The following is a 19782-nucleotide window of genomic DNA, read 5'->3' as shown; positions in this document are numbered from 1 at the left end:
CTGACTAAGTGACTGACTACCTGTGTATGCCAGAGCACTCGATGCACAGTGCTATGCCCAGGTTGATGCTGGACCAGCGTGGATCTGGGTGCCCACAATCTCACTGAGTGACTGACTGACTGAGTGAGTGACTGAGTGGGTGACTGACTGACTGAGTGACTGACTGACTGACTGACTGAGTGACTGACTGAGTGACTGACTGACTGAGTGACTGAGTGAATAACTGACTGACTGAGTGACTGACTGACTGACTGAGTGGGTAAGTGAGTGCGTGAGTGGATGAGTGAGTGAGTGGGTGAGTGACTGACTGACTGAATGACTGGCTAACTAACTAACTGACTAACTAACTGACTAACTAACTGACTGACTAAGTGACTGACTACCTGTGTATGCCAGAGCACTCGATGCACAGGGCTATGCCCAGGTTGATGCTGGACCAGCGTGGATCTGGGTGTCCACAATCTCACTGAGTGACTGAGTGACTGACTGAGTAACTGAGTGACTGACTGACTGAGTGAGTGACTGACTGACTGAGTGACTGACTGACTAAGTGACTGACTACCTGTGTATGCCAGAGCACTCGATGCACAGGGCTATGCCCAGGTTGATGCTGGACCAGCGTGGATCTGGGTGCCCACAATCTCACTGAGTGACTGACTTAGTGACTGACTGACTGAGTGACTGACTGGCTGAGTGACTGACTGAGTGAGTGGGTAAGTGAGTGCGTGAGTGGCTGAGTGACTGACTGAGTGACTGAGTGACTGACTAACTGACTGAGTGACTGAGTGAGTGAGCGACTGACTGAGTGAGTGGGTAAGTGAGTGCGTGAGTGGCTGAGTGAGTGAGTGGGTAAGTGACTGACTGAGTGAGTGACTGAATGACTGGCTAACTAACTAACTGACTAACTAACTGACTAACTAACTGACTGACTAAGTGACTGACTACCTGTGTATGCCAGAGCACTCGATGCACAGGGCTATGCCCAGGTTGATGCTGGACCAGCGTGGATCTGCGTGTCCACAATCTCCGCAGAGCGAGTTGCCCTCCACCGCCTGCACCTGAAGCATCACGCAGCTGGAAGGGGGTGTGGCTTGAGGGGTGGGGGAGGGGCTTCGAGGGTGGAGGGGGGAGGGGTCCACGTGGAGGGTGGAGGGGGGGTGGGCGGGTGGGGGGAGTGGGGAGACGCGGGGCTGTGGGGGGAGGGGGGGAGGGAGGGAGGGGGGGAGGGGGAGGGGGGGGGAGGAGAGGGAGGGGGGGGAGGAGGGAGAAGGGGGAGGGGGTGAGAGGGGGGAGGGGGGGAGAGGGGGAGAGGGGGAGGGGGGGGAGAAAGAAGGGGGAGGGGGGGAGAGGGGGGGAGGGGGGGAGGGGGGGAGGGGGGGGGAGAGGGAGAAGGCAAAGGGGGGGAGAGGGGGAGAGGGGGGGAGGGGGGGAGAGGGGGGGAGGGGGGGAGAGGGGAGAGGGGGGGAGGGGGGGAGGGGGGGGAGAGGGGGGGAGAGGGGGGAGGGGGGAGGGGGGGAGGGGGAGGGGGGGGGAGAGGGGGAGGAGGGGGAGGGAGAAGGGGGAGGGGGGGAGAGGGGGGAGGGGGGGAGAGGGGGGAGGGGGGAGAGGTGAGAGGGGGGGAGGGGGGAGTGGGGGGAGGGGAGAGGGGGGGAGAGGGGGAGGGGGGAGGGGGGAGAGGGGGGGAGAGGGCGGTATACGTGGTGAGTACACAGTGACTGAGTGAGTGAGTAGGTGAGTGAGTGAGTGGGTGAGTGAGTGGGTAGGTGAGTGAGTGGGTGAGTGGGTGAGTGAGTGAGTGAGTAGGTGAGTGAGTGAGTGGGTGAGTGAGTGAGTAGGTGAGTGAGTGAGTAGGTGAGTGAGTGAGTGAGTGGGTGAGTGAGTGCGTGAGTGGGGTGAGTGGCTGAGTGAGTGAGTAGGTGAGTGAGTGAGTGAGTAGGTGAGTGAGTGAGTGGGTGAGTGAGTGAGTGAGTGAGTGGCTGAGTGAGTGAGTGAGTAGGTGAGTGAGTGAGTGGGGTGAGTGAGTGCGTGAGTGAGTAGGTGAGTGGGTGAGTGGCTGAGTGAGTGAGTGAGTAGGTGAGTGAGTGAGTGGGTGAGTGATGTGAGTGAGTAGGTGAGTGAGTGAGTGAGTGAGTGAGTGAGTGGGTGAGTGGGTGAGTGAGTGGGTGAGTGGGTGAGTGAGTGAGTGGGTGAGTGGGTGAGTGAGTGAGTGGGTGAGTGAGTGGGTGAGTGAGTGAGTGAGTGAGTGGGTGAGTGGGTGAGTGAGTGGGTGATGTGGGTGAGTGAGTGAGTGGGTGAGTGGGTGAGTGAGTGGGTGAGTGAGTGGGTGAGTGAGTGGGTGAGTGGGTGAGTGAGTGAGTGAGTGGGTGAGTGGGTGAGTGAGTGGGTGAGTGAGTGGGTGAGTGAGCACGGGGTGAGTACTTCTCGGTATGCGGAGTCGATACTGGCTTGGACTGCCTGAGTCCAGATCCGCCGCACCTGGTCAGAGTCAGCTTGCAGCACGCAGCTCCTGCTCACACAGAGAGGTGGCTGCACTCACCAACTACTCACTCACTCAGCCACTCACTCACTTACTCACTCACTCAGCCACTCACTCAGCCACTCACTCAGCCACTCACTCACCTACTCACTCACTCAGCCACTCACTCACCTACTCACTCACTCAGCCACCCACTTACTCAGCCACTCACTCAGCCACTCACCCACTCACCTACTCACTCACTCAGCCACCCACTCACTCACCCACTCACTCAACCACTCACTCACTCAGCCACCCACTCACTCAGCCACTCACTCAGCCACTCACCCACTCACCTACTCACTCACTCAGCCACTCACTCAGCCACTCACCCACTCACCTACTCACTCACTCAGCCACCCACTCACTCAGCCACTCACTCAGCCACTCACTCACTCAGCCACCCACTCACTCAGCCACTCACTCAGCCACTCACCCACTCACCTACTCACTCACTCAGCCACCCACTCACTCACCCACTCACTCAACCACTCACTCACTCAGCCACCCACTCACTCAGCCACTCACTCACTCACCCACTCACTCACCCACCCACTCACCCACTCACCCACTCACTCACCCACTCACTCACCCACCCACTCACCCACTCACTCACTCACCCACCCACTCACTCACCCACCCGCTCACCCACTCACCCACTCACTCACCCACTCACCTACTCACTCACTCAGCCACTCACTCACCTACTCACTCACCCACTCACGCAGCTCCTGAACACACAGAGAGGTAGCTACACTCACCAACTACTCACCAACTACTCACCCACTCACTCACCTACTCACTCAGCCACTCACTCACTCAGCCACTCACTCACTCAGCCACCCACTCACCTACTCACTCAGCCACTCACTCAGCCATTCACTCACCTACTAACTCACTCAGCCACTCACTCAGCCACTCACTCAGCCACTCACCCACTCACCTACTCACTCACTCAGCCACTCACTCAGCCACTCACCCACTCACCTACTCACTCACTCAGCCACTCACTCACTCACCTACTCACTCACCCACTCACTCAGCCACTCACTCAGCCACTCACTCACTCAGCCACTCACTCACTCACTCAGCCACCCACTCACTCAGCCACTCACCCACTCACCTACTCGCCTACTCACTCACTCAGCCACTCACCCACTCACCTACTCACTCACTCAGCCACTCACTCACTCACCTACTACTCACCAACTACTACTCACTCACCTACTCAGCCACTCACTCACCCACTCACTCACCCACTCACTTACTCACTCACCTACTCAGCCACTCACTCACCTACTCACTCACCCACTCACCCGACCGCCTGTTTTCCCGCCTACACTGAGTGAGTGAGTGGGTGATTGTCCGAATGAGTGAGTGGGTGAGTGAGTGAGTGAGTGGGTGGGTGATTGAGTGGATGAGTGAGTGAGTGGGTGGGTGGGTGAGTGAGTGAGTGAGTGGGTGAGTGAGCGAGTGAGTGAGTGGGTGAGTGAGTGTGTGAGTGTGTGAGTGGGTGGGTGAGTGAGTGGGTGGGTGAGTGAGTGAGTGAGTGAGTGGGTGAGTGAGTGGGTGAGTGAGTGGGTGAGTGAGTGGGTGAGTGAGTGGGTGAGTGAGTGGGTGGAGTGAGTGAGTGAGTGAGTGGGTGGGTGGGTAAGTGAGTGGGTGAGTGAGTGAGCGAGTGAGTGAGTGAGTGGGTGAGTGAGTGTGTGAGTGTGTGAGTGTGTGAGTGGTTGGGTGAGTGAGTGGGTGAATGGATGAGTGGGTGAGTGAGTGGGTGAGTGGGTGAGTGAGTGGGTGAGTGAGTGAGTGGGTGAGTGAGCGAGTGAGTGGGTGAGTGGGTGAGTGAGTGAGTGAGTGGGGTGAGTGAGTGGGTGAGTGAGTGGGTGAGTGAGCGAGTGGGTGAGTGAGCGAGTGGGTGAGTGCGTGAGTGTCTGAATGAGTGAGTGAGCGAGTGATTGAGTGGGTGAGTGAGTGGGTGAGTGAGTGTGTGAGTGTGTGAGTGTGTGAGTGGTTGGGTGAGTGAGTGGGGTGAATGGATGAGTGGGTGAGTGAGTGGGTGAGTGGGTGAGTGAGTGGGTGAGTGAGTGAGTGGGGTGAGTGAGCGAGTGAGTGGGTGAGTGGGTGAGTGAGTGAGTGAGTGAGTGGGAGGGTGGGTGAGTGGGTGGGTGAGTGGGTGAGTGAGTGGGTGAGTGTCTGAATGAGTGAGTGAGTGATTGAGTGGGTGAGTGAGCGAGTGAGTGTGTGAGTGGGTGGGTGAGTGAGTGAGTGAGTGGGTGAGTGAGTGGGGGAGTGGGTGAGTGAGTGGGTGAATGGATGAGTGGGTGAGTGAGTGGGTGGGTGAGTAGGTGAGTGAGTGGGTGAGTGAGTGGGTGAGTGAGTGGGGGAGTGGGTGAGTGAGTGGGTGAATGGATGAGTGGGTGAGTGAGTGAGTGAGTGTGTGAGTGAGTGGGTGAGTAGGTGAGTGAGTGAGTGAATGAGTGAGTGAGTGATTGAGTGGGTGAGTGAGCGAGTGAGTGTGTGAGTGGGTGGGTGAGTGAGTGAGTGAGTGGTGTGAGTGAGTGGGGGAGTGGGGTGAGTGAGTGGGTGAATGGATGAGTGGGTGAGTGAGTGAGTGTGTGAGTGAGTGGGTGAGTGAGCGAGTGTGTGAGTGAGTGAGTGGTGAGTGGGCGCTCCTCACTTGCTTGGTGAGGACACCTCGAAGCAGAACCGGCGCTGTTCGTCTTCGCTCGGCTTGACGGAGCACAGACGCAAGTCTTCAATCACCGCAGTGGGGGACATCCTGTAGGTGGGTGGGTGGTGGGGTGGGTGAGTGGGTGAGTGGGTGGGTGGGTGAGTGGGTGGGTGAGTGGGTGGGTGGGTGAGTGGGTGGGTGGGTGGGTGAGTGGGTGGGTGAGTGGGTGGGTGGGTGAGTGAGTGGGTGGGTGGGTGGGTGAGTGGGGTGGGTGGGTGGGTGAGTGGGTGAGTGGGTGGGTGGGTGAGTGGGTGAGTGGGTGGGTGGGTGAGTGAGTGGGTGGGTGGGTGAGTGGGTGGGTGGGTGGTGTGAGTGGGTGGGTGGGTGGGTGAGTGAGTGGGTGGGTGGGTGGGTGAGTGGGTGGGTGGTGTGAGTGAGTGAGTGAGGTGGTGGGTGAGGTGGTGAGTGTGTGGGTGTGTGTGGTGAGTGAGTGTGGGTGAGTGAGTGGGTGAGTGAGTGGGTGGGTGGGTGGGTGAGTGGGTGAGTGGGTGGGTGGGTGGGTGGGTGGGTGGGTGGGTGGGTGGGTGGGTGAGTGGGTGAGTGGAGTGAGTGGAGTGGGGTGGGGTGGGTGAGTGGGTAGGTGAGTGGGTGGGTGGGTAGGTGAGTGGGTGAGTGAGTGGGTGGGTGGGTGTGTGAGTGGTTGAGTGAGTGGGTGGGTGGGTGTGTGAGTGGGTGAGTGAGTGGGTGGGTGGGTGAGTGGGTGGGTAGGTGAGTGGGTGAGTGGGTGGGTGGGTGAGTGGGTAGGTGAGTGGGTGTGTGAGTGGGTGAGTGAGTGGGTGAGTGAGTGGGTGGGTGAATGAGTGGTAGGTGGGTGTGTGAGTGGGGGAGTGGTGGGTGGGTGTGTGTGGGGGGTGAGTGAGTGGGTGGGTGGGTGGGTGGGTGAGTGGGTGGGTGGGTGGGTGGTGAGTGAGTGGGGGGTGAGGAGTGAGTGTGTGAGTGGTGGTGAGTGGGTGGTGAGTGAGTGGGTGGGTGAGTGGGTGAGTGAGTGGGTGAGTGAGTGGGTGGGTGAATGAGTGAGTAGGTGGGTGAGTGAGTGGGTGGTGGGTGGGTGGGTGTGTGAGTGGGGTGAGTGGGTGGGGGGTGGGTGGGTGGGTGAGTGGGTGGGTGGGTGAGTGGGTGGGTGGGTGGGTGAGTGGGTGGGTGAGTGAGTGGGTGGGTGAGTGAGTGGTGGGTGAGTGGGTGAGTGAGTGGGTGAGTGAGTGGGTGGGTGGGTGTGTGAGTGGTGGGTGGTGGGTGGTGGTGGGTGGGTGGGTGGGTGAGTGGTGGGGGTGGTGGGTGAGTGAGTGAGTGGGTGGGTGGGTGGGTGAGTGGGTGGGTGAGTGGGGTGAGTGGGTGAGTGAGGTGGGTGGGTGGGTGAGTGGGTGGGTGAGTGGGTGAGTGGGTGAGTGAGTGGGTGGATGAGAGGTTGAGTGGGTGAGTGAGTGGTGAGTAAGTGGTGAGTGTGTTTTGACTCACTGTGTATTTCTTCTGATAAACCAGCTGATTGTTTTGAATTGCAAACCACCTCCTGTGACAACAACAACAACCACCACTCAACAACAACAACCACAACCACTCAAACACTAAAACAACAACAACCACCACAACCACCACCACAATCACCACCAAAACCACCACAACCACCACAACCACCACACCACAACCACCACCACAACCACTACCACCACTTCAACCACCACCACCACCACCCAACACTGTACACCAACTCTCTCTTTGTGTGAGTGAGTGGTGAGGAGTGAGGGGTGGGGGGTGGGGGGTGAGGGGTGAGGGGTGGGGGTGAGGGGTGAGGGGTGAGGGGTGAGGGGTGAGGGGTGGGGGGTGAGGGGTGGGGGTGAGGGGTGGGGGTGAGGGGTGGGGTCTGAGGGGTGGGGGGTGAGGGGGGAGGGGTGGGGGGTGAGGGGGGGGGGTGAAGGGTGAGGGGTGGGGGCTGAGGGGTGAGGGGTGAGGGGTGAGGGGTGGGGGCTGAGGGGTGAGGGGTGGGGTCTGAGGGGTGGGGGGTGAGGGGGGGAGGGGTGGGGGGTGAGGGGTGGGGGGTGAGGGGGGGGGGGTGAGGGGGGAGGGGTGGGGGGTGAGGGGGGGGGGTGAAGGGTGAGGGGTGGGGGCTGAGGGGTGAGGGGTGGGGGGTGAGGGGGGGGGGGTGAGGGGGGAGGGGTGGGGGCTGAGGGGTGAGGGGTGAAGGGTGGGGGTGAGGGGTGAGGGGTGGGGGTGAGGGGTGAAGGGTGAGGGGTGGGGGCTGAGGGGTGAGGGGTGGGGGGTGAGGGGGGAGGGGTGGGGGGGTGAGGGGTGGGGGCTGAGGGGTGAGGGGTGAAGGGTGGGGGTGAGGGGTGAAGGGTGGGGGTGAGGGGTGGGGGGGTGAGGGGTGGGGGTGAGGGGTGGGGGTGAGGGGTGGGGGGTGAGGGGTGGGGGTGAGGGGTGAGGGGTGGGGCTGAGGGGTGAAGGGTGAGGGGTGGGGGTGAGAAGTGAAGGGTGAGGGGTGGGGGCTGAGGGGTGGGGGGTGAGGGGGGAGGGGTGGGGGGGTGAGGGGTGGGGGCTGAGGGGTCAGGGGTGAAGGGTGGGGGTGAGGGGTGAAGGGTGGGGGTGAGGGGTGGGGGGTGAGGGGTGGGGGGTGAGGGGTGGGGGTGAGGGGTGGGGGTGAGGGGTGGGGGGTGAGGGGTGGGGGGGAGGGGTGGGGGGTGAGGGGTGGGGGGTGAGGGGTGGGGGGGAGGGGTGGAGGGTGAGGGGTGGAGGCTGAGGGGTGAGGGGTGGGGGGTGAGGGGGGAGGGGTGGGGGTGAGGGGTGAGGGGTGGGGGTGAGGGGTGGGGGTGAGGGGTGGGGGTGAGGGGTTGGGGGTGAGGGGGGAGGGGTGGGGGGTGAGGGGTGGGGGCTGAGGGGGGAGGGGTGAGGGGTGGGGGTGAGGGGTGAAGGGTGAGGGGTGAAGGGTGAGGGGTGGGGGCTGAGGGGTGAGGGGTGGGGGTGAGGGGTGGGGGGGTGAGGGGGGAGGGGTGGGGGGTGAGGGGTGGGGGGTGAGGGGTGGGGGTGAGGGGTGGGGGTGAGGGGTGGGGGGTGAGGGGTGGGGGGGAGGGGTGGGGGGTGAGGGGTGGAGGGTGAGGGGTGGGGGGGAGGGGTGGAGGGTGAGGGGTGGAGGCTGAGGGGTGAGGGGTGGGGGGTGAGGGGGGAGGGGTGGGGGTGAGGGGTGAGGGGTGGGGGTGAGGGGTGGGGGTGAGGGGTGGAGGCTGAGGGGTGAGGGGTGGGGGGTGAGGGGGGAGGGGTGGGGGTGAGGGGTGAGGGGTGGGAGGGAGGGGTGGAGGGTGAGGGGTGGAGGCTGAGGGGTGAGGGGTGGGGGGTGAGGGGGGAGGGGTGGGGGTGAGGGGTGAGGGGTGGGGGGTGAGGGGGGAGGGGTGGGGGGTGAGGGGTGGGGGCTGAGGGGGGAGGGGTGAGGGGTGGGGGTGAGGGGTGAAGGGTGAGGGGTGAAGGGTGAGGGGTGGGGGCTGAGGGTGAGGGGTGGGGGGTGAGGGGGGAGGGGTGGGGGGTGAGGGGTGGGGGCTGAGGGGTGAGGGGTGAAGGGTGGGGGTGAGGGGTGGGGGGTGAGGGGTGGGGGTGAGGGGTGAGGGGTGAGGGGTGGGGGCTGAGGGGTGAAGGGTGAGGGGTGGGGGTGAGGGGTGAAGGGTGAGGAGTGGGGGCTGAGGGGTGAGGGGTGGGGGGTGAGGGGGGAGGGGTGGGGGGTGAGGGGTGGGGGCTGAGGGGTGAGGGGTGAAGGGTGGGGGTGAGGGGTGGGGGGTGAGGGGTGGGGGTGAGGGGTGGGGGTGGGGGTGAGGGGTGGGGGGGAGGGGTGGGGGGTGAGGGGTGGGGGTGAGGGGTGGGGGTGAGGGGTGGGGGGGTGAGGGGTGGGGGGGAGGGGTGGGGGGTGGGGGCTGAGGGGTGAGGGGTGGGGGGTGAGGGGGGAGGGTGGGGGTGAGGGGTGAGGGGTGAGGGGTGGGGGTGAGGGGTGGGGTGAGGGGTGGGGGTGAGGGGTGGGGGTGAGGGTGGGGGTGAGGGGTGGGGGTGAGGGGTGAGGGGTGGGGGCTGAGGGGTGAGGGGTGGGGGTGAGGGGTGAAGGGTGAGGGGTGAGGGGTGGGGGTGAGGGGTGGGGGGTGAGGGGTGGGGGTGAGGGGTGGGGGTGAGGGGTGGGGGTGAGGGGTGGGGGTGAGGGGTGAGCGGTGGGGGGTGAGGGGTGAGGGGTGAGGGGTGAGGAGTGAGGGGTGAGGGGTGGGGGGTGAGGGGTGGGGGTGAGGGGTGAGGGGTGAGGGGTGGGGGTGAGGGGTGAGTGGTGAGGGGTGAGGGGTGGGGGGTGAGGGGTGGGGGGTGAGGGGTGGGGGGTGAGTGGTGAGGGGTGAGTGGTGAGTGGTGGGGGGTGAGGGTGAGGGGTGGGGGGTGAGGGGTGAGAGGTGGGGGTGAGGGTGAGTGGTGGGGGGTGAGTGGTGAGGGGTGAGTGGTGAAAGGTGGGGGTGGGGGTGAGTGGTGAGGGTGAGTGGTGAGTGGTGAGTGGTAAGTGTGAGTGGTGAGGGGTGAGTGGTGAGGGTGAGTGGTGAGTGGTGAGGGTGAGTGGTGAGTGTGAGTGGTGAGGGGTGAGTGGTGAGGGTGAGTGGTGAGGGATGAGTGGTGAGGGTGAGTGGTGAGGGTGAGTGGTGAGGGTGAGTGGTGAGTGGTGAGTGGTGAGTGTGAGTGGTGAGTGTGAGGGTGAGTGGTGAGTGTGAGTGGTGAGGGGTGAGTGGTGAGGGTGAGTGGTGAGGGGTGAGTGGTGAGGGGTGAGTGGTGAGGGTGAGTGGTGAGTGTGAGTGGTGAGGGGGTGAGTGGTGAGGGTGAGTGGTGAGTGTGAGTGGTGAGGGGTGAGTGGTGAGGGTGAGTGGTGAGGGGTGAGTGGTGAGGGTGAGTGGTGAGGGTGAGTGGTGAGGGTGAGTGGTGAGTGTGAGTGGTGAGTGGTGAGGGTGAGTGGTGAGTGTGAGTGGTGAGGGGTGAGTGGTGAGGGGTGAGTGGTGAGGGGTGAGTGGTGAGGGTGAGTGGTGAGTGTGAGTGGTGAGGGGTGAGTGGTGAGGGTGAATGGTGAGGGTGAGTGGTGAGGGTGAGTGGTGAGGGTGAGTGGTGAGGGTGAGTGGTGAGGTGGTGAGTGGTGAGTGGTGAGTGGTGAGGGGTGAGTGGTGAGGGTGAGTGGTGAGGGTGAGTGGTGAGGGTGAGGGTGAGTGGTGAGGGTGAGGGTGAGTGGTGAGGGTGGTGAGTGGTGAGTGGTGAGGGTGAGTGGTGAGGGTGAGGGTGAGTGGTGAGGGTGAGTGGTGAGTGGTGAGGGTGAGTGGTGAGGGTGAGTGGTGAGGGTGAGGGTGGTGGTGAGTGTGAGTGGTGAGTGTGAGGGTGAGTGGTGAGGGTGAGTGGTGAGTGGTGAGGTGAGTGGTGAGTGGTGAGGGTGAGTGGTGAGGGTGAGGGTGAGTGTGGTGAGGGTGAGTGGTGAGTGGTGAGGGGTGAGTGGTGAGGGTGAGTGGTGAGTGGTGAGGGTGGAGTGGGTGAGGGTGAGTGGTGAGGGGGTGAGTGGTGAGTGTGAGGGGTGAGTGGTGAGGGTGAGTGGTGAGGGGTGAGTGGTGGGTGTGGTGGTGAGGGTGAGTGGTGAGGGGTGAGTGGTGAGGGTGAGTGGTGAGGGTGGTGGTGAGTGGTGAGTGGTGGTGTGGTGGTGAGGGGTGAGTGGTGAGGGGTGAGTGGTGAGGGTGAGTGGTGAGGGTGAGGGTGAGTGGTGAGGGTGGAGTGGTGAGTGGTGAGGGTGAGTGGTGAGGGTGAGTGGTGAGGGTGGGGTGAGTGGTGAGTGGTGAGGGTGAGTGGTGAGGGGGGTGGTGGTGGTGAGGGTGAGTGGTGAGGGTGAGTGGTGAGGGTGAGTGGTGAGTGGTGAGGGTGAGTGGTGAGGGTGAGTGGTGAGGGTGAGTGGTGAGTGGTGAGGGGTGAGGGTGAGTGGTGAGGGTGAGTGGTGAGTGGTGAGGGTGAGGGTGGGTGAGTGGTGAGGGTGAGTGGTGTGGGGTGAATGGTGAGTGGTGAGGGTGAGTGGGTGAGTGGTGGGGTGAGTGGTGAGTGGTGGGGTGAGTGGTGAGGGTGAATGGGTGAGTGGTGAGGGTGAGTGGTGAGGGTGAGGGGTGAGTGGTGAGGGTGAGTGGTGAGGGTGAGGGTGAGTGGTGAGGGTGAGGGTGAGTGGTGGGGTGGGGTGAGTGGTGAGTGGTGGAGGGTGAGTGGTGAGAGGGTGAGTGGTGATGTAGATGTGAGGGTGAGGTGAGTGGTGAGCGGTGAGTGGTGAGAGTACCTGACATGTGTTGAGTGTTTTTCTGTCCAAAGGAAGACGTGAGGTGAGTTGGTGAGCAGATGGTGTGAGTGAGTGGTGAGTGAGAGTAGGGGGGGAGTGAGAGGTGAGTGAGTGGGGGGTGGTGAGTGGTGAGTGAGGGGGGGGGGGTGAGTGGTGAGTGAATGGGTGAGTGGTGAGTGATGGGGGGGGGTGAGTGGTTAGTTCAAGCCAGGCACATCATGAAAAAGAGAAAATAAACACACACACACAGACACACACACAGACACACACACACACAGACACACACACAGACACACACACAGACACAGACACACAGTCAAACACAAACACACAAACACACACACACAGACACTCCCCCTGTGTCTCCCCCGTGTCTCCCCCGTGTCTCCCCGTGTCTCCCCGTGTCTCCCCGTGTCTCTCAGTGTCTCCCCCGTGTCTCCCAGTGTCTCCCCCGTGTCTCCCCGTGTCTCCCCGTGTCTCTCAGTGTCTCCCAGTGTCTCCCCGTGTCTCCCAGTGTCTCCCAGTGTCTCCCCGTGTCTCCCCGTGTCTCCCCGTGTCTCCCCGTGTCTCACTGTATCCCCGTGTCTCCCCGTGTCTCCCCGTGTCTCCCAGTGTCTCCCAGTGTCTCCCCGTGTCTCCCAGTGTCTCCCCGTGTCTCACTGTATCCCCGTGTCTCCCCGTGTCTCCCCGTGTCTCCCCGTGTCTCCCAGTGTCTCCCAGTGTCTCCCAGTGTCTCACTGTATCCCCGTGTCTCCCCGTGTCTCCCCGTGTCTCCCAGTGTCTCCCAGTGTCTCCCAGTGTCTCCCAGTGTCTCACTGTATCCCCGTGTCTCCCCGTGTCTCCCAGTGTCTCCCCGTGTCTCCCCGTGTCTCCCCGTGTCTCCCAGTGTCTCCCCGTGTCTCCCCGTGTCTCCCAGTGTCTCCCAGTGTCTCCCAGTGTCTCCCCCGTGTCTCCCAGTGTCTCCCCCGTGTCTCCCAGTGTCTCCCCCGTGTCTCCAGTGTCTCCCCGTGTCTCCCAGTGTCTCCCCGTGTCTCCCAGTGTCTCCCCCGTGTCTCCCAGTGTCTCCCCGTGTCTCCCCGTGTCTCCCAGTGTCTCCCAGTGTCTCCCCCGTGTCTCCCAGTGTCTCCCCGTGCCTCCCCGTGTCTCCCCGTGTCTCCCCGTGTCTCCCCGTGTCTCCCCGTGTCTCCCCCGTGTCTCCCGTGTCTCCCCGTGTCTCCCCCGTGTCTCCCCGTGTCTCCCCGTGTCTCCCCGTGTCTCCCCGTGTCTCCCAGTGTCTCCCAGTGTCTCCCCGTGTCTCCCCGTGTCTCCCAGTGTCTCCCCGTGTCTCCCCTTGTCTCCAGTGTCTCCCCGTGTCTCCCCGTGTCTCCCCGTGTCTCCCCGTGTCTCCCAGTGTCTCCCAGTGTCTCCCAGTGTCTCCCCGTGTCTCCCCGTGTCTCCCAGTGTCTCCCCCGTGTCTCCCAGTGTCTCCCCCGTGTCTCCCCGTGTCTCCCCGTGTCTCCCCGTGTCTCCCCGTGTCTCCCCGTGTCTCCCCGTGTCTCCCAGTGACTCCCCGTGTCTCCCCGTGTCTCCCCGTGTCTCCCCGTGTCTCCCAGTGTCTCCCCGTGTCTCCCCGTGTCTCCCAGTGTCTCCCCGTGTCTCCCAGTGTCTCCCCGTGTCTCCCCGTGTCTCCCAGTGTCTCCCCGTGTCTCCCAGTGTCTCCCAGTGTCTCCCCGTGTCTCACTGTATCCCCGTGTCTGCCCGTGTCTCCCCGTGTCTCCCCGTGTCTCCCAGTGTCTCCCAGTGTCTCCCCGTGTCTCCCAGTGTCTCACAGTGTCTCACTGTATCCCCGTGTCTCCCCGTGTCTCCCCGTGTCTCCCAGTGTCTCCCAGTGTCTCCCAGTGGTCTCCCAGTGTCTCCCCGTGTCTCCCAGTGTCTCCCAGTGTCTCCCCCGTGTCTCCCAGTGTCTCCCCGTGTCTCCCAGTGTCTCCCCGTGTCTCCCAGTGTCTCCCCCGTGTCTCCCAGTGTCTCCCCGTGTCTCCCCGTGTCTCCCAGTGTCTCCCAGTGTCTCCCCCGTGTCTCCCAGTGTCTCCCCGTGTCTCCCCGTGTCTCCCCGTGTCTCCCCGTGTCTCCCCGTGTCTCCCCGTGTCTCTCAATGTCTCCCCCGTGTCTCCCAGTGTCTCCCCCGTGTCTCCCCGTGTCTCCCCGTGTCTCCCCGTGTCTCCCCGTGTCTCCCAGTGTCTCCCCGTGTCTCCCCGTGTCTCCCAGTGTCTCCCCGTGTCTCCCCGTGTCTCCCCGTGTCTCCCAGTGTCTCCCCGTGTCTCCCCGTGTCTCCCCGTGTCTCCCAGTGTCTCCCCGTGTCTCCCCGTGTCTCCCAGTGTCTCCCAGTGTCTCCCCGTGTCTCCCCGTGTCTCCCAGTGTCTCCCCCGTGTCTCCCAGTGTCTCCCCCGTGTCTCCCCGTGTCTCCCCGTGTCTCCCCGTGTCTCCCAGTGTCTCCCCGTGTCTCCCCGTGTCTCCCAGTGTCTCCCAGTGTCTCCCCGTGTCTCCCCGTGTCTCCCAGTGTCTCCCCGTGTCTCCCCGTGTCTCCCAGTGTCTCCCAGTGTCTCCCCGTGTCTCCCCGTGTCTCCCAGTGTCTCCCCGTGTCTCCCCGTGTCTCCCCGTGTCTCCCAGTGTCTCCCCGTGTCTCCCCGTGTCTCCCCGTGTCTCCCAGTGTCTCCCCGTGTCTCCCCGTGTCTCCCAGTGTCTCCCAGTGTCTCCCAGTGTCTCCCCGTGTCTCCCCGTGTCTCCCAGTGTCTCCCCCGTGTCTCCCAGTGTCTCCCCCGTGTCTCCCCGTGTCTCCCCGTGTCTCCCCGTGTCTCCCAGTGTCTCCCCGTGTCTCCCCGTGTCTCCCCGTGTCTCCCAGTGACTCCCCGTGTCTCCCCGTGTCTCCCCGTGTCTCCCCGTGTCTCCCAGTGTCTCCCCGTGTCTCCCCGTGTCTCCCAGTGTCTCCCCGTGTCTCCCAGTGTCTCCCCGTGTCTTCCCGTGTCTCCCAGTGTCTCCCCGTGTCTCCCAGTGTCTCCCAGTGTCTCCCCGTGTCTCACTGTATCCCCGTGTCTCCCCGTGTCTCCCCGTGACTCCCCGTGTCTCCCAGTGTCTCCCAGTGTCTCCCCGTGTCTCCCAGTGTCTCACAGTGTCTCACTGTATCCCCGTGTCTCCCCGTGTCTCCCCGTGTCTCCCAGTGTCTCCCAGTGTCTCCCAGTGTCTCCCAGTGTCTCCCCCGTGTCTCCCAGTGTCTCCCCGTGTCTCCCAGTGTCTCCCAGTGTCTCCCCCGTGTCTCCCAGTGTCTCCCCGTGTCTCCCAGTGTCTCCCCGTGTCTCCCAGTGTCTCCCCCGTGTCTCCCAGTGTCTCCCCGTGTCTCCCCGTGTCTCCCAGTGTCTCCCAGTGTCTCCCCCGTGTCTCCCAGTGTCTCCCCGTGTCTCCCCGTGTCTCCCCGTGTCTCTCAATGTCTCCCCCGTGTCTCCCAGTGTCTCCCCCGTGTCTCCCCGTGTCTCCCCGTGTCTCCCCGTGTCTCCCCGTGTCTCCCAGTGTCTCCCCGTGTCTCCCCGTGTCTCCCAGTGTCTCCCCGTGTCTCCCCGTGTCTCCCCGTGTCTCCCAGTGTCTCCCCGTGTCTCCCCGTGTCTCCCCGTGTCTCCCAGTGTCTCCCCGTGTCTCCCCGTGTCTCCCAGTGTCTCCCAGTGTCTCCCCGTGTCTCCCCGTGTCTCCCAGTGTCTCCCCCGTGTCTCCCAGTGTCTCCCCCGTGTCTCCCCGTGTCTCCCCGTGTCTCCCCGTGTCTCCCAGTGTCTCCCCGTGTCTCCCAGTGTCTCCCAGTGTCTCCCCGTGTCTCCCCGTGTCTCCCAGTGTCTCCCCGTGTCTCCCCGTGTCTCCCAGTGTCTCCCCGTGTCTCCCAGTGTCTCCCCGTGTCTCCCCGTGTCTCCCAGTGTCCCCCCGTGTCTCCCAGTGTCTCCCAGTGTCTCCCCGTGTCTCACTGTATCCCCGTGTCTCCCCGTGTCTCCCCGTGTCTCCCCGTGTCTCCCCGTGTCTCCCCGTGTCCCCCAGTGTCTCCCAGTGTCTCCCCATGTCTCCCAGTGTCTCCCCGTGTCTCCCTGTATATCCCAGTGTCCCCCAGTGTCTCCCAGTGTCTCCCAGTGTCTCCCCGTGTCTCCCCCACCCCCCAGTGTCTCCCAGTGTCTCCCCGTGTCTCCCAGTGTCTCCCCGTGTCTCCCTGTATCTCCCAGTGTCCCCCAGTGTCTCCCAGTGTCCCCCAGTGTCTCCCAGTGTCTCCCCGTGTCTCCCCCACCCCCCAGTGTCTCCCAGTGTCTCCCAGTGTCTCCCAGTGTCTCCCCGTGTCTCCCAGTGTCTCCCTGTGTCTCCCAGTGTCTCCCAGTGTCTCCCAGTGTCCCCCAGTGTCTCCCAATGTCTCCCCGTGTCTCCCCGTGTCTCCCCGTGTCTCCCCGTGTCTCCCCGTGTCTCCCAGTGTCTCCCAGTGTCCCCCAGTGTCCCCCAGTGTCTCCGAGTGTCTCCCAGTGTCTCCCAGTGTCTCCCAGTGTCTCCCAGTGTATCCCATTGTCTCCCAGTGTCTCCCTGTGTCTCCCCGTGTCTCCCCGTATCTCCCAGTGTCCCCCAGTGTCTCCCAGTGTCTCCCAGTGTCTCCCCGTGTCTCCCTGTGTCTCCCAGTGTCCCCCAGTGTCTCCCAGTGTCTCCCAGTATCTCCCAGTGTCCCCCAGTGTCCCCCAGTGTCTCCCAGTGTCTCCCCGTGTCTCCCAGTGTCTCCCCGTGTCTCCCCGTATCTCCCAGTGTCCCCCAGTGTCTCCCAGTGTCTCCCAGTGTCTCCCCGTGTCTCCCTGTGTCTCCCAGTGTCTGCCAGTGTCTCCCCGTGTCTCCCTGTGTCTCCCCCACCCCCCAGTGTCTCCCAGTGTCTCCCAGTGTCCCCCAGTGTCTCCCAGTGTCTCCCAGTGTCTCCCCGTGTCTCCCAGTGTCTCCCAGTGTCCCCCAGTGTCTCCCAGTGTCTCCCAGTGTCTCCCAGTGTCCCCCAGTGTCTCCCAGTGTCTCCCAGTGTCTCCCAGTGTCTCCCCGTGTCTCCCAGTGTCCCCCAGTGTCTCCCCGTGTCTCCCAGTGTCCCCGTGTCTCACCTGCTCCACGACTTGAAGGCGTTGCTTGCCCTCTTGAACAGGTATCCCTCCATCACGATGCCGCTCGCCGCCTCCACATCGAAGCTCAGCCCGCACGCCTCCACGCAGCCATCCTGCGGGCACAGGCAAAGGTCCCCCGTGTAGCCTCCAGCAGCGGGTAGGGCAAGTGCTGTGAATAGCAGCACCTACACACAGGCAAAGATCCCCCGTGTAGCCTCCAGCAGGCTGTAGGGGCAAGTGCTGTTAGCAGTACTGTGGCACAGAGGGTGGCCAGCACCACTAATTTCTGTGTGTCTCTGCGTGTCTCTGTGTGTCTCTGCGTGTCTCTGTGTGTCTCTGTGTGCGTGTCTCTGTGTGTGTCTGTGTGTGTCTGCGTGTCTCTGTGTGTGTCTGTGTGTGTGTCTCTGCGTGCCTGCTGCTGCTGCTGCTGTGCATGGGCGTGTTGTATCTCCATCTCGTGCTTGCGAGTCCGTGCCTCCGTCTTCAAACGCTCCAACTGCACAGACACACACACACAGACACACAGACACACACAGACACACACACACACACAGACACACACACAGACACACACACACACAGACACACACACACAGACACACAGACACACAGACACACACAGACACACACAGACACACACACACACACACAGACACACACACACACACACACAGACACAGACACACACACACAGACACACACACACACACACAGACACACACAGACACACACACACAGACACACACAGACACACACACACAGACACACACACACACACACAGACACACACACACAGACACACACACAGACACACAGACACACACACAGACACACACACACAGACACACACACAGACACACACACACACACACAGACACACACACACAGACACACACACAGACACACAGACACACACACAGACACACACACACAGACACACACACAGACACACACAGACACACAGACACACACACAGACACACACACAGACACACACACACACAGACACACACACACAGACACACAGACACACAGACACACACAGACACACACAGACACACACACACACACACAGACACACACACACACACACACAGACACAGACACACACACACAGACACACACACACACACACAGACACACACAGACACACACACACAGACACACACAGACACACACACACAGACACACACACACACACACAGACACACACACACAGACACACACACAGACACACAGACACACACACAGACACACACACACAGACACACACACAGACACACACAGACACACAGACACACACACAGACACACACACAGACACACACACACACACAGACACACACACACAGACACACACACAGACACACACACACACACACAGACACACACACACAGACACATACGCACAGTTAAGAGCGAGTGTGGTCACGTTTAGAGCGAGTGTTACAAGTGTGAGGAGTGTTAAGAGTGTTAGGAGTGTTAGGAGTGTTGTGAGTGTTATGAGTGTTGTGAGTGTCACGTTTAGAGTGAGTGTTAGGAGTGTTACGAGTGTTAAGAGTGAGTGTTGTGAGTGTTAGGAGTGTTAGGAGTGTTGGGAGTGTTTTGAGTGTTACGAGTGTTGTGAGTGTCACATTTAGAGCGAGTGTTAAGAGTGAGTGTTAGGAGTGTTAGGAGTGTTGGGAGTGTTAAGAGTGAGTGTTGTGAGTGTTAGGAGTGTTAGGAGTGTTGGGAGTGTTTTCAGTGTCACGAGTGTTGTGAGTGTCACGTTTAGAGCGAGTGTTTTGAGTAAGTGTTGTGAGTGTTAGGAGTGTTGTGAGTGTTAAGAGTGTTAGGAGTGTTAAGAGCGAGTGTCACGTTCAGAGCGAGTGTTACGAGTGTTTTGAGTGTTAGGAGTGTTAGGAGTGTTTTGCGAGTGTCACGTTCAGAGCGAGTGTTTTGAGTGTTAGGAGTGTTTTGAGTGTTAGGAGTGTTTTGTGAGTGTCACGTTTAGAGCGAGTGTTTTGAGTGTCAGGAGTGTTAGGAGTGGTTTGTGAGTGTCACGTTCAGAGCGAGTGTTTTGAGTGTTAGGAGTGTTAGGAGTGTTTTGTGAGTGTCACGTTTAGAACGAGTGTTTTGAGTGTCAGGAGTGTTAGGAGTGTTTTGCGAGTGTCACGTTCAGAGCGAGTGTTTTGAGTGTTAGGAGTGTTTTGTGAGTGTCACGTTTAGAGCGAGTGTTTTGAGTGTCAGGAGTGTTAGGAGTGTTTTGCGAGTGTCACGTTCAGAGCGAGTGTTTTGAGTGTCAGGAGTGTTAGGAGTGTTAAGAGCGAGTGTTACGTTCAGAGCGAGTGTTTTGAGTGTTAGGAGTGTTAGGAGTGTTAAGAGCGAGTGTTACGTTCAGAGCGAGTGTTTTGAGTGTTAGGAGTGTTAGGAGTGTTTTGTGAGTGTCACGTTCAGAGCGAGTGTTTTGAGTGTCAGGAGTGTTAGGAGTGTTTTGCGAGTGTCACGTTCAGAGCGAGTGTTTTGAGTGTCAGGAGTGTTAGGAGTGTTTTGCGAGTGTCACGTTCAGAGCGAGTGTTTTGAGTGTTAGGAGTGTTTTGAGTGTTAGGAGTGTTAGGAGTGTTTTGTGAGTGTCACGTTCAGAGCGAGTGTTTTGAGTGTTAGGAGTGTTAGGAGTGTTTTGCGAGTGTCACGTTCAGAGCGAGTGTTACGTTCAGAGCGAGTGTTTTGAGTGTTAGGAGTGTTAGGAGTGTTTTGTGAGTGTCACGTTCAGAGCGAGTGTTTTGAGTGTTAGGAGTGTTAGGAGTGTTTTGCGAGTGTCACGTTCAGAGCGAGTGTTTTGAGTGTTAGGAGTGTTAGGAGTGTTTTGTGAGTGTCACATTCAGAGCGAGTGTTTTGAGTGTCAGGAGTGTTAGGAGTGTTTTGCGAGTGTCACGTTCAGAGCGAGTGTTTTGAGTGTCAGGAGTGTTAGGAGTGTTTTGCGAGTGTCACGTTCAGAGCGAGTGTTTTGAGTGTTAGGAGTGTTTTGAGTGTTAGGAGTGTTAGGAGTGTTTTGTGAGTGTCACGTTCAGAGCGAGTGTTTTGAGTGTTAGGAGTGTTTTGAGTGTTAGGAGTGTTTTGTGAGTGTCACGTTCAGAGCGAGTGTTT

General features: G+C 61.2%; 1 long non-coding RNA gene across 1 annotated transcript; it reads right to left on the bottom strand.

Annotated features, from left to right (window-relative positions):
• Window positions 1–950: 950 nt before the first annotated feature.
• LOC144955568 (uncharacterized) lies at window positions 951–5288 on the bottom strand. Its single transcript, XR_013641721.1, has 3 exons — window positions 5193–5288; window positions 2419–2506; window positions 951–1190 (listed from the first exon to the last, which is right to left on the bottom strand). It is a non-coding gene; the product is annotated as an uncharacterized LOC144955568 (long non-coding RNA).
• Window positions 5289–19782: the final 14494 nt, after the last annotated feature.

This window comes from Lampetra fluviatilis, unplaced genomic scaffold, assembly GCF_964198595.1.
Source record: "Lampetra fluviatilis unplaced genomic scaffold, kcLamFluv1.1 SCAFFOLD_1062, whole genome shotgun sequence".
Lineage (NCBI taxonomy): Eukaryota > Metazoa > Chordata > Hyperoartia > Petromyzontiformes > Petromyzontidae > Lampetra > Lampetra fluviatilis.
This window is presented reverse-complemented; position numbering and strand designations above follow the sequence as displayed.